At 37.6% G+C, this 13,987-nt stretch overlaps 1 protein-coding gene across 2 annotated transcripts in view; it reads left to right on the forward strand.

Annotated features, from left to right (window-relative positions):
- col8a1a (collagen, type VIII, alpha 1a) overlaps window positions 1-13,987 on the forward strand; it is a 140,151-nt gene that overhangs the window by 121,558 nt on the left and 4,606 nt on the right. The gene's annotated exons all lie outside the window — the stretch shown is intronic.

Consider the following 13,987-nt stretch of genomic DNA (forward strand, 5'->3'; position numbering starts at 1 on the left):
TTCTATATTCAGCTCACTTCCCAATTGTATTCTTTACCCACTCATAAGCACACATTTTCTTTCCTATCTAAACTTCTATTTCTTGATCATCCTGGGGGTTCAGGTTTTGACCATGACAGGGATACCTCTTCTTGAAGGTAGCCCATTGCTCAACTATTGTTTTTCCTGCCAAACTTTGACTCTAATTTATTCTGGCCATATGCATTCTTATCCCATTGAAGTTGGCTTTCTCCCAGTTTATTATACTTTCTTTGGATTGCTATTTGTTCTTTTCTATAGTCAACCTAAAGCTTATGGTATGTGATCTATGTCCCCTAAATTATCTCACCGACACTCTTTCTATCTACTTTTTATCATCTCATTGCCAAGAGCAGGGTCTAGCTCCTTAACTGCATTTTCACTCACAGTAAAGTGATTGGGTTGATGTTGCAGCGAGGAGCCCAGCAAACACGATCCTAACAGGACTCCGCCATCTTGGATCCCCCAGAGCAGGATCTAATAGTGCCTCTTTTGTTGTTGGAATTGAATTTTTTTCTTTGGAACACCAAAGTAATTTTTATTTTACACTGTCTTTTTCACTCCTGGTATCTCAGTCAATGTTTGGAGAATTAAAGTCCCCCATTATAACTATCCTATAACTACATTTTGCACTTCTCACAACTTGCTCGGAATTTTTTGCCTACTTTCTTCTCATAGGTTGGTAGTCCACTGACAACACCGAACAATGCAAATACACATTCTTTGTTTCTTTGCTCCGAATAGATTCCATCCTTGTTGACATCACTACACCTCTGCCTTTTCCTCTTTTCCTATCTTTTCTGTTATACCCTGTATCCAGGAACATTTAAAACTCAATCTTGCCCTTCCTGGAGCTAGATCTCTGTAACAGCCACCATGCTGTCTTTCCATATCAAATCTTCATGATTTTATATACTTCAGTTAGGTCTTCCAACAATCTCTATTGTGTCAATGAAAAGAAGCCTATGCTATCCAATCTTTCATCATAACTAAATTTCCTCAGACCAGGCAGCAAACTCGTGATTAAATTTTATCCCTTCTCTAGTGCAATCATAATTTTTCTATATTGTAGTTACAAAAACAGAATGTAGCACTCCAACTGCAGCATTTTTTAAAAACAAAACTAATTTATGCGATGTGGGCATCATTGGCTGGGTCATCATTTATTGCCCATCCCGAACTGCTCTGAAGAAAGTGGTGGTGAGTCACCTTCTTGAATCACTGTAACCCTTTATAGGAGGTAGACCCACAATGTTGTTAGAGAGGGAGTTGATGGTGCTTTATACAGTTCTAGAAAATCCTCCTGGTGCAGATATTCTTTGTCTTGCTTAATAAATTATACTGTCTGTCTTCTTAGCCACTTTACCAGTCACATTGGCTGTAGGTCAGTTGGAAGTTCCTTTGCCTCCAAGTTACAAGGTTCAAGACCCATTCAAGGCCTTGGTCAGAAAAAAGTAAACACTGACAATCAGGTGTAGGACTGAGGGAATGTCATATTGTTACAGGTGCTGTTTTTTGGATTGCATATTAAACCAACATCTAGCCAACTGGCTTAGTAGATACAAAAGATCCCTTGGTACTTTTGAAGAAAATATTCCCTGTATATGCAACACTGATCCATTAGGCAATATCACAGAAGTAGATTATCTGATAATTGATATATGGCTATTTGTAGGAGCTTGCTATATGGAAATTGACTGCCATATTTCCTATGGATATGATTATACCTCTCTAATATTTCATTGGCTTTAAAGAAATTTGAGGTGCCTAGTGGTTGGGGAAGAATACTATAGGAATCCAAGTCTATACTTTTCTAACTGTCCAACCATCTTTAGAGATTTGTGGACAAGGTCCTTCTGTTCTGCTTGGAGTTTACCTGAACTAGCTATTCTCAAGTCTTTCAAGTTTTCATTTGTCTCTAGAACCCAATATTTAATGCAATCCGTTTTTCCTTCTGGCAATATATGTATTGTAATCTGACTGCAAATCATAGCATTTAACTGCTAACTTTTCCAAAAATTTAATCCAGGCCAAAAGGCCCTTTTATCTCAGAGTTTTGCTCTTTTGCATTCCATCATCCTTATCTTTAATCTTTATTCATTTTTCTTGTTCTTACATTGAACGTAATTATTTGATGTTTGCTATTTCAGCATTTTTCATTATTGCCACATTGCTGCCATGGCCCATTTAATTTTCCAAAACTAAGCCCGGCAATTCTGTTTTCTTTTATAGACTTGACGCATGCTGATCTGTACAACAGTCCTGAATACTCTGAATACTCCTGAATACTCAGAAAAGAGCCATATATATTGATTTTTAGTCCATTTTATTTTGGAAAAACTAAAGAAGTCAATTAAATTGCTGTTCCAATTGCATTTGTGTTTGGTATATTTCATAGTATTAGCCACCAGAGGACTCTCATTGTCAATAATGTACTTGCTTTCATCTAAGTGTGTGGTTATAATTATTGTGACTCATTAAAATAGTCTTTTTTTCCATTTTTGCAACCAGAAATATTCTCAATATAAACAAATTCACAGTATGTTTGAGAAAGGTGTATTTTCACGGGGAGTAGGGTGAGTATGCATTGAGCTAAAGTTGATTGAAGTGGAGTGAAAAGCTTAAAGAGACAGTTCAAAGCTCAAAGCTCAAAGAGAAATGTTCAAAGAGACAGCTGACAATTGTTCCAGTGCCAAAGGTACAAAATTGCCCTAAGATGTTTGGTATTAAACTATGAGCCTCAAACAAGAATATGCAGTGTTGTACAACATACTTCCTCTGGCTTCTGGATATTACACAGTGAAATTTGATAATGGTGCTAAAGCATTGTCCTTCATGGTTAAATTGTGCACAGGAGCTTTTTCTTTCTGTTGTGGAGATTGGAAGAAGGCAAGCAAAATTGTTATTTTCCCCATCCTTGTGCCAGAAAACCAGTTTAAAAAGTCACTTAATGAAAAGTGTATCTGTGAAGCCTTCTTTGCAGTACAGTGTAACCATATAAATCAGGTCAGAACACATTGTCTCTTCCCTTGCACACTATACTACTGTGATAAAATGATGCATGGCTGTTTGAATGTTCTCCAAAAGTGTTTTGCCAAGGAGTTTTTCATGAAGACAAACAGAAGCTGTGTTTAGTGTAACACAACCTCTGCGCTGACATACAGAAGTTTTGCTCTAATAGCCTTATTCATGGCCTCGCTTAAGATCTTAAATGGTATAAATACAGCTTAGCTTCTATTCAACATATCTTTACCCCTTCAGATTTGTGTTTCGGCTTTGTACTAAGTGGGTTATGTTTCAACTTTCTGACAATTGAAATGAAAATCAGTGAGTTTCTAGAACAGACAATTGATCTATAATTATTCATGTACATCCAGGCGACCAGTTGAAAAGTTACCATACAGATGTTTGCAGCAGAACAGTTATTTGTCTTACCTCATGCAACAGACCAGTTTGTGGCCCCTACATTTTACTAAACAATCATTCTAAATACTACCTACTTAATCCAGTATCAACTGTACAAGTGAATGATCATGAAAGTGCATGTTGACAACAACATAAAAAACAGTTGACAAAATGGTCAGGGATCACTTATTACCGTATAATAGATATATAGCCACTAGTTTAGACTGGCTCAGAACTTGTTGCTTGATAACAGTGTTGTGATACCTTCTATCACTTCACTTATGATCAAGAGTAGACTGATGGGCTGGGTTGGATTTGTCCTGACTTTTGTGTATAGGACACTCCTGGGCAATTTTTCACATTGTTGGGATTTATAGAATCTTTACAGTGTGGAATCAGGTCATTCGATCCATCAAGTCTATAAAGATCCTCCAAAGAACTGCTTCTTTAATACAGGAAGACATTAGTGTGGTGATAAATAGCACTGTAAGTGCAACAGATTGTAAAGTGGAAGCACACAGCAAAGGCTTCTACAGTTATATAAACAGAGAGGAGCTAAAGTGAATGTCAGACCCTTGGAGGATGCTAACTGGGGAATTAATAACAGGTAACCAAGAAATGATAGAAATCAAACCAATATTTTGCGTCAGCCTTCATGAGGACACTATAAACATGCCAAAGATATCAGATAAGAAAGATGCTAATGAGAGGACTGTTCTTGTATCAGTCTCTACAATGAGAAACAAAGTATTTGGCGAACTAATGGGATTAAAGGGAGACAAGTCAATCTAATAGCCCATATCCAAAGGTTTTAAAGGAAGTAGCTGCAAAGATAGCGAAGGCATTGGTTGAACTGTTCCAGCAGTCACTGGATAGAGTCATTTAGCACAGAAACAGACCTTCGGCCCAATTCATCCAGTTCTGACCAGATTTCCTAAATTGAACTAGTCTCATTTGCCTGTGTTTGGCCCATATCCCTCTAAACCTATCCTCTCTGTGTACCTGCCCAAATGTCTTTTAAATGTCATAATTGTACTCACCTCTATTACTTTCTCTGGCAGCTTGTTCCACATATACACCACCCTCTGTGTGAAAAAGTTGCCCCTCCGGTCTCTTTTATATCTTTCCCCTCTCACCTTAAACCCATGCCCTCTAGTTTTGGACTACCCTACCATGGGGAAAAGACCTTAGCCATTCACCTTATCTATGGCCCCCATGATTTTATAAACCTCTATAAGGTTACCCCTCAGCATCCGACGTGTCGGGGGAAAACATTCCATAAGGGTTCCAGTGAATTGGGAAACCACTAATGTGGTACACCTGTGAGCAGGACATTTTAGAGAACCTAACACAATCAAGCAGAGTCAGCATGGTTTTGCAAAAGAGAAATCACATTCGACCAATTTGCCAGAGTTCTTTGAGGATATAACAAGTGAGTTCATAAAGGGGAAGCAGTTGATGTAATAAATTTAGATTTTAGAAATCATTCGATAAGGTGCCACAAAATGTTACTTCAAAGAAGAAACTCATATATTGGGGCAATGTATTAACGTGGATTGAGAAGTGGTTAACACAGAAGAGGAAGAGTTAAGATTATTAGGTCATTTTCAGGTTAGAACGAGGCAATTAGTGGAATGCCTCAAGGATTAGTTCTGGGTCTTCAATTATTTACTATCTATAGTAACAACGTGGAGGGGAGAGAGTTTTGTTTTCAAATTTTCTGATGAACAAAAATATATGGGACAGCATGTTTTGTTGAAGACAAAGAATTTGCAAGAGGCTATATAGATGAGTTGAAGAGTTTAATATGGGAAAGTGTGAAATCATGCAACTTGTTAGGAAGAATCAAAGGCAGACTATCACTTAAATGGAGAGAGGCTCCAAAGAAGTATAACTTCAGTCAGATGACTGCACTTCCTACTCTGCAAATGCCTGGCTGAGATCCATTGCTATGTATTAAAGCACCATTAGGTTTTTATATTAAATTAAATAGTACAGATGTGTGAGGCACAGGAAAATATGGTAGACAAAACATACATAATCACATAACTCAAACCAGACTGCAATTGAAGAACACAGGCACTGGATCAAGCAATCTGTGCTCAAATGAGTGGAAAATGAATTGGAAAGCAATGAGACAAAGAGTGTGTGTACTGTTTTTGTCTGTTATTTAAAACACCTTAGTTGTCAGTGAGATTGCCAATAAAAACATTAGCACCAGCTCATAAATTAACATTATGTGGACTCTTGGCATTTTATGTGGTTGTTGAAAGAATATGTTCAGACTCAACAAGCAGAACAAGTTCTCCACAGAAATATGTTGCATAAAAGTTTGAGTGTCTCACATAATATGGTTAAACGCAGTTGTCTTTTGGAATTTTGAACAGGTCACTTGTAGCATTCCTCAGGGAAAAGTGATCTGTTTTCAGAGGGGAGGATTATACCATCAAATTTACAATCCATTTAATAAATGTTTAAGTGAAGCTTTTGTAAAGATATAAACCTTTACTCGCCATGAAATAAAAATTCGGTGTTGTTAGCGTTAAGCTGCTTTAGAGGCCAAAGGTTGTGAATCTAGAAGTTCTTTCTCTCTTTAAATGTGATTGGTGTTCCTTTATTACTTAAAGCAATTTCCACATGAATTGAAAATTTCTTATTTAAAATGACTATATGTTTCTCAATGCTTTTCAAAATGTAATAGAAAAGTTAGAGACAGCAAAATATGCTAGATCTACTAATTTAATTGTAATACAACCAGCTTGAGGCGTTGCTCAATGTCAGTGAATGTAAAGCTTTGGAGGCAGAGAATACAATTGAAAAGGTTAATACTGAGGCAAGCCATAAGCATCAGCCACAATGATGTCCCAGATGATGATGGGGGCAGGACAGTTAAGGATCTCAATGTCACCCAACATTTATCCTCCTCAAAGTCTCAATAACAATGTCTATCATATCAATGAAAACTGTAACTAGTTGCTAACGTGCAATAACCCGTATCTTGTTAGCAACAGAGATCGTTCTGGCTATACTGGGAAGTGGTTTTCTTCTAACATACTAGGCTAAGCATTTCCTGCTCCTCGGATGCTGCCTGACTTGCTGTGCTTTTCCAACACCACTCTGATCGAAACAAAGGTCCTGTAGTTTCCCACACTTAAAGAGGATGATGGCAGTAACCTACATCATGAGCAGCAGCTCATTCAGAAAAGTGAGCTGGCATTCTCATGCAACAAGTACCAGATCAAGCATTTATTGTTCAGTTCCTAAAGTAAATGTGTGTTGTCTTCGAGCTGCCAGCTTTAATTGCGAACAAATATAGAGAATGCTTGAAAAATTCAGCAGATCTGACAGCATCCGTGGAGAGAGAAATAGAGTTAATGTTTTGAATCTGGTCTTTTGAAGGAGAGCCATACCAGATTCAAAAAAATAATTCAGTTTCTCGCTTTGCAGATGGTGTCAGACCTGCTGGGTTTTTCCAACATTCTGTGTTTGTTTCAGATTTCCAGCGTCCGCAATGTTTTGCCTTTATTCAAAAGTCTAATTGCTGTTCAGTTAACACCAGGTGGGTTCACTGAAAGTTTAACTGCCACTGACTGTGAAGTTCAGAACCCTGGCTTTGCTCGTGGGCAAAAATGGAATACTGAAATTAAAACATAATATATGCTGGAAAAAAGATCAGCAGATCAGTTGATATCTGTGGAAAGAGAAACCGAGTTGACATTTCTGATCTATCATCAGAACAGAGGTTCTGCTAGTCCTGAAGAATGTTTGGGAAGGTGTACCTCTGTTCCTTGGTACTTTTTTCAAAAATGAAGTACAATACAAAAATTCCACTAGACAGCATGTCAGACTACAACCCACCAGTGGTTAGTACTGTTACATTCAACTATGCAGATTTCCAGGCTAGATCATGAGTTTCCATCCTAGAGACAGACTTCGTCTATAGCATTTTGAATCAAAGGAGAGCTACAGACTGAAATAAATGAACATATTCATTAAGCATTAATTGGACACTTGTTCTGCGTTTCCAGCATTATCTCGTCTTGCATTAATTTTCCAGCATTCGTAACTAATTTCAGTTTAGTACTATTCCAATTTAGGATAGTTTATCGAAAAATAAATTGTAGAAAGACAAATTCATTTTTCAGAAAAAGTAAAGACTTTGAGAGACCCTAATAAAACCTCCCAAGTTTGTGCAAGAAAGTTTGTGAAATGGATTACAGCAAATGTCTTAGCTATTGGGGGAACAACTTTAAAATCTATGAAATCAGAATTAAGAAGGAAATCAATTGACACTTATTTACACTACTGCTTACATTCTTATGGAACAAATGACCAGAAAAAGCCACTTGCTAAAGTCATAGAAAAAAATGCTCAACAGACAATTCATGTGGTTCTTGAGAAAGAAGGAATTCAGAGAAACCATAAGGAGACAGATTTGGGATTTATTAAAAATGAATTGTTTGTCTATTCCTAAAACATACCATGTTTTTACACAAACCAGACAACTATGATTTAAGTGGCAAACAGGAATAGAAAATATAACCTGAAGACTATCTGTTACAAATAATCGCATGTCTGGGAATGCATGATTCAGAATTTTAACTCAGTCTTGCGGTTTAGGACATGATCCTTAGTTAGATCTACAGCTTTGTAGCATATGCAACTCTCACTGCCAAATGGATCATTTCTGAGTCCAGTATCCATTCCTCCGTATTCTCTCTCCAGTAAATGCAAACAGGAAAGTAAGTATTAAATAAAGATCTTAAAGGCTTCCTCCTGGAGCATGCAGAATTTGTAACTAGCAGAAGGAAATGTCCATTTAAAAGGAATAAACATTCACGATTCTCCATAACTACATCCGTGGCCTTGACCTCAAAGTGGTAGTAAAACCATGAAAACAAATCACCCTTAGTTATTTTGAAAGCTATTCAAGAAAATACAAGATGCATGTAAAATAAAGTAGGGAGGAGTCAATGGAGACATAAAGGAAAGCATAACACTGAGACTTGAAGAAGACTAATTATAGAAGGTGTTACTGCAATTATGTCAGTGGTCAAATATGTTTAAAGAATTAGATTGCAACTCCAGAGAAAGTGGTGGAGGCTGGTACAATTGTAACATTTAAGAGGCATTTGGATGGGTTTGGAGGGATATGGACTGGGTGCTGGCAGGTGGGACTAGATTGGGTTGGGATATCTGGTCAGCATGGACGGTTGGACCGAAGGGTCGGTTTCCATGCTGTACATCTCTATGACTCTAGGATTCTATAACGCTATGCTTTAATACTCTATTTATCACATTGTATCACTGTGTTCATTTTGTAATTTTCTTCAAGCTGCATTTGCCCTCCCCAAATGATAATATGGAAAGTACACACTATCATTCTGAAAATGTGACAAAGAGAATATCATCTGGATTTAATTTTAACACATTACAGCACCTCTGGATAGTGTTTATAAGATAGAAAAGGTCATACAGGCAATCAAATCTCCTCTCCTCTTTCATCCCTCCCAAGATTATTAAAATATCAATTGGTTAATTCAAGTTGAATACAGTCACAAACTGGTTTTGAGCTGGGGAAAGCACAAAGATTTTAAAAAGAGCAATTAAACTTGTGCTCTAAAATCAGAAGAAAAGGAAATCTCATTAATTTTGATGTATTGCATGGGGTCACTGACTGTCTATGCTTTAATAAAGTTAATGAATTCATGCCCATTAAAATACTGAGATTTTTAAACATTGTGCACAGTAGAGTATTGGACCAGAATAAAGCAATGATTTCGAGAAAACATAAAGACAACAAAGTGTATTGAGATGCAAATGGATCAGCACCATCCTGACCAAGAAATAGCCAAATTTGCCCAATAAAAAGCTTTTATTCTGTAGATTTTAATAATGGACACTTTTACCTAGAATGAATCAGTTCACTTAATTCTCATTTTCCTAGAAGTGAATACATTGGAATATTCATTTAAATTAATGTTAATTAACATGAATACCCACTTGAGCTGGTTACATGCATACCCAAACTTTTTTCATTCTCTAATAATATCTACAAAGTTATTGGAGATTTCTGAAGGCATACCTTACAGTATTTATATCAGGAAACAATTCAAGGGAATTCCTAATGCTCCAATTTGCAGTCAGAACACTTTAAGTACTCTTAAATGTGCAATTGTTTATAGAAACAAAACGAATGTTACTTGATTCTGTCAAACAACCCGCTTTACTCTAAGTTGTAGAAACATTAAAATGCAGGGAAATTCCTGTATTGTTAAATTCAATCCAGTGAAGACAGCTTTCTTTTAAAATGAGAAACACATTGCAGTTGTAATAGTTGAAATATAACCCTCCAGGCTGGGAAAAGTATTCTCTTCTCAAAAAGAATTTCTTGGATCATGTCAAAGCCAAAATGCATTTATAGTCTAAGAAATAAAAGTTTCAGTGGCTCCTCTGGATGGTTCAGCTCAGTATAGCAGTTAGAAGTTGAGTGTAACAACAACGGATGTTCTCAATACACTTGGCGACAACATTAGCTAGTCTCCGAACATTGGATCTGAATGACTATAAGTGTCTTTAATGTTTTGATGTAGGGGTAGACTGACAGGTTCTTACTGTTGATCACTATTCAACAACTTCTACTGGAAAGCAATGGCATGTTAATGTCATGTGAAGTGAACTCCAGAATGGGTTCGCTGTGATGCCCTTCAAAGTTAAATAGCCATTAAATCAACCACTGTAGCCATTCTGCAACACACACAAACAAAACTTTAAAAATATCATGTTAAACACAAGAACAAAGAGAGAATAAATGTCTTTTAAAAATCCATTCAGCTCATCTCATTTCCTAGTGCAATAACCCTCTCATCATGAAACAAGACTTGGAAATGAGATGAAGTAACCACCTGCACACATTATCTTCACAAAAGGAGGAGAAAGCAATGAAGGAAGACTTGAGTGTAAGATTATTCTCTTCACTCAAGTAAATATAATTTATTATCTTTTGTTGTTTTCTAGTAGTATTGTCTCTACAGAACTGTGAGAACATATGATTAATATAATGGAAAGACTTGGCTGATTGAGTGCAGATGTATCAGACTGATTTTACATGTCGAATTTGAGCTGATAACCCCTGTACTTGACACTACTCATTTTCAACATAAGCTATTAAAATTGAAACAGTTGCAAGTCAAACATATTTGATTTACAATTCAGAATATTTTTTATAACATTGCAGAAGCAATTACATTTCTAAAGTATTGCCTGTAATCTTCACTGACAAAAGCAAAATCAGGCAGGATTTAAAACCACTGCTGCGCTTAATCCTATTTGTTATCTAACTGCTGGATTTGGTTACAATGCCTCCCTAAGTGTCTGTTCAGATCTCACAAAAACCAGTACAAACTAACCTTCTCATCCCAGATGTTACAGTGCAAAGCAAGAGGACGAGGGCAAATCGCACAAATTATTAAGGCCAGCAATCTGTGCTACCGCACAGATCCCATCCTCCAAATCCCACCCTCCTTTTAGATGGGCCACAGGCAAAAGTCACAGAGTGGATGTGTGACAGTTTTTTGACATGGAACTGTGGAAGACGAGAATCTGGGCAAAGTCTCTGGCAGACAATTATTCAATGGTCTTTACTTAGGTTGTTAGGTAGGCTTTCAATAGTCCCAAAGTACACTGTGGAATGTATTACTAAAATAGAGACACAATGTTAAAACAGGAAACTATCATGAACATTTTAGCATGATCTAACAAGTTTTACCCTGAAATGATTGATAATCAATTACTTTTCAACCAATGCAAACCATTGAGTATTAAGACTTGATGAAAATTTCTTTAAAGGGTCATGCAAAAGGTTTGTCATGAGTACACATAGGAGAATTAAATGGACAGAAAACTTTAGGGAAAATGGTAGGTTGGTGAATTCAAAAGGTGGCTTTGAATGAAAATTGGAATAACCAAATATTAAGAATCATTTAGTGCAAAGCCTGAGAGCATAAACCAGGGAGAACATCTGTGATGGGGCAGGCATTAGTCGATAAGGATGTTAAAGAGCTGTTATGAATTGGAAAAGCTTTATGTCTTGAATGATTCAATGACAGAATGGAGGGTCTCGATATAGTGCCCTAAATTCTGTTAATTTTCTGAATAATAGTACCATAGAATTGGTTCTGTTAGCTGGCTTGAGGAAGCAGACCTAACAGTGTCAATACCTATAGCTGGCTTAGACATAGACCTCCCAGAATCTGAAGTGAAATAGTGCCAGTTCCTGGATTCCATATTGGGTTATGATAACTTAGTCAGAAACATATAAATGCATGAAGTTCATTATAACTTCATCAAAGTAGACATTAAAAAGCATTCCTGATATTTTCCTCAAAAGGAAAGTCAGTTTAAGGGTTTGGGGAGAGGTTTGGCTTTGCAGAGGAGAGGTGGGTGGAGGGGAAAAAGGAGACTGCAGTCAAGGGTGGCAAGTGGCATGAGGTCTGCTTTGAGAGTGGGGTTGACAAGAGGGTTAAAGAGTGACAGGATGATTGAATGAGGTGGGGTAGTGAGGCAGTCTGTGGGGTTGAGGGTAGGAGAGAAGGAGGTTGCAAAGGGGTGAGAAAGATGGATGTTACCAACAGAATTGGGAGAGAGTCAGGTTGCAAGTGAGAAAGAAAGTGGGTTTGCAAGGTGCTATTGGAGAGAAAGGGAGGGTGCAGAGCTGGGGAGAGAGACCACAAGAGAGAGGATGTGCGAGAGAGGGAGTTTGCAAGAGGTGGAAGGAGAAAGAGGGATGTTGCAAGGAATTTGGGAAGAAGGGGAAGCTGTGTGGAGAGGGATGAAAGAGAGGGAGGCTGCACGGGTAGGAAGGAAGGAGATGGAAATTTCAAAGAAAGGCGTTTTAAGCCAGCTAACTGGAAACCTGGAAAATTTGAAATCACTCAGGTAATGAATTACCTATAGTTGGGAATAGCGATATCGTGTGGATAAATGCGATGTTATCCACTTTGGTCACAAAAATAGGAAGGCAGATTATTATCTAAATAGTGGCAGTTTAGGAAAAAATGAGGAGCAACAAGGCCTCTGTGTCTTAGTGGAACAGTTGCTGAAGGTTGGCATGCAGGTGAGTGGCAGTGAGGAAAGCTAATGGCATACTCCCCTTCATAGCGAGAGGATTTGAGTATTGGAGTAAGGAAGTCTGCAGTTATACAGGGCCTTAGTGAGGTCACACCTTAAATATTTTGTGCAGTTTTGGTCTCCTAGTCTGAGGAAGAGCATCCTTGCTATTGAGGTAGTCCGGCGAACGTTCACCAGACTGATTCCCGGGATGGCAGGACTGACATATGAGGAAAGACTAGATCGACTGAGCTTGTAATCATTGGATTTTAAAAGAATGGTTGTTTTTTGGGGGGGTGGAGGAGATCTCATAGAAACATAAAATCCTGTTGAGACTTGACAGGCTAGATGCAGGAAGAATGGCCCCAGTGTTGGAGAAGTCCAGGATTAGGGATCACAATCTAAGAATAAGGGGTAAGCATTTCTTCACTCAGAGTTGTGAACCTCTCCCACAGGAAGCTGTTGGTGCCAGTTCATTAAATATATTTCAGAGGGAGCTGGACATAGCCCTTGTGGCTAAAGAGATCAAGGCGAATGGGGAGAGGGCAGGAATGGGACGCTGAGATTGCATGATCAGCCATGATCGTATTGAATGGGGCTGCAGGCTCAAAGGACCGAATGCCCTATTCCTGCACCTGTTTTCTATGTTTACACATGAATGTCGAACTTCTATCAGGAGACTGCATATGCTCAAGGCTTGCCTTATGGGAGAAATGTGCAGTGAATACGGTGTATGAATACTATGTCAATTGTAAAATTTAAATCTGAGATAGAGATCTGAGATGCAGTAAAAAGGATAACAACTGCCTGGTTAAAGTAGTTAAACTTTATGAATTTGTAATGGCAAGGCAACAGCTGTGACCTCACAGATATGAACGGTATGTTTAAGGTAATGCCTTTTTGTATATAGAAATATGTATTCGTTTTTTTGAGAAACATCTTTTGTTGCTAGCTTATGACTGTGCTCTTAAGCTAAGTTAAATACTGCCATTGAGGAAACAAGGATTTTCTTGAGTGCTGTGGTTTTAAATTTAATGCACCATTAACATTGATTTAATTCTCCTAATTTAACTTTTATGTGATTCTAAACAGCCCATACATCAGTGCAAGTACAGGAGGTAATGTTACTACATGACTAATAAATCAAATAGTAAGAGTGAGAAAGGAGCCCTTGAAAACCAAAACGTACCCAATAACGATCAAAAGGTAGACCCTAGAAAAATTACTTCATACCCTGGTGACCAGGAGAGCATTGGAGATGTAATCTTTGGTGTCAGTTTACATAGGGATTTGCTTTTGTTAATGTGGACTCAGAGTATAACGACAAGGGATGAACAAATGTGTAACAAGATGAAGTAAAGATTTGTAGAAATGATATAACGTTTGTAATAGGTTGTACAGATGGATACGAACAATTGCTTTGATAAATTTTAAATAATGGACATTTTTCAACCAA

This window comes from Chiloscyllium plagiosum, unplaced genomic scaffold, assembly GCF_037043375.1.
Source record: "Chiloscyllium plagiosum isolate Xiang-an unplaced genomic scaffold, Cpla_swu_hap1 HiC_scaffold_12, whole genome shotgun sequence".
Classification (NCBI taxonomy): Eukaryota; Metazoa; Chordata; class Chondrichthyes; order Orectolobiformes; family Hemiscylliidae; genus Chiloscyllium; species Chiloscyllium plagiosum.